Source organism: Herpailurus yagouaroundi, unplaced genomic scaffold (genome assembly GCF_014898765.1).
Source record: "Herpailurus yagouaroundi ecotype Mexico unplaced genomic scaffold, PumYag 77, whole genome shotgun sequence".
Classification (NCBI taxonomy): Eukaryota; Metazoa; Chordata; class Mammalia; order Carnivora; family Felidae; genus Herpailurus; species Herpailurus yagouaroundi.
Genome location: NW_024412388.1, coordinates 4329260 through 4329506, shown reverse-complemented (window position 1 = coordinate 4329506; position 247 = coordinate 4329260).

Genomic DNA, 247 nt, shown 5'->3' with positions numbered 1-247 from the left:
TTTTTTTTTTTTTTTATCCTAATGTTTGTTTATTTTTGGGAGAGAGAGAGAGTGCATGCCTGCTTGCACAGGGGAAAGGCACAGAGAGAAGGAGCCAGAATCCCAAGCAGGGTCTGTGCTGTGAGCGCAGAGTCCAACTCAGGGCTCGATCCCCTGAACTGAACCGTGAGATCGTGACCTGAGCTGAAATCGAGAGCCAGTCGCTTAACCAACTGAGCCCCCCAGGCACCCCTGGAGTTACTATTTC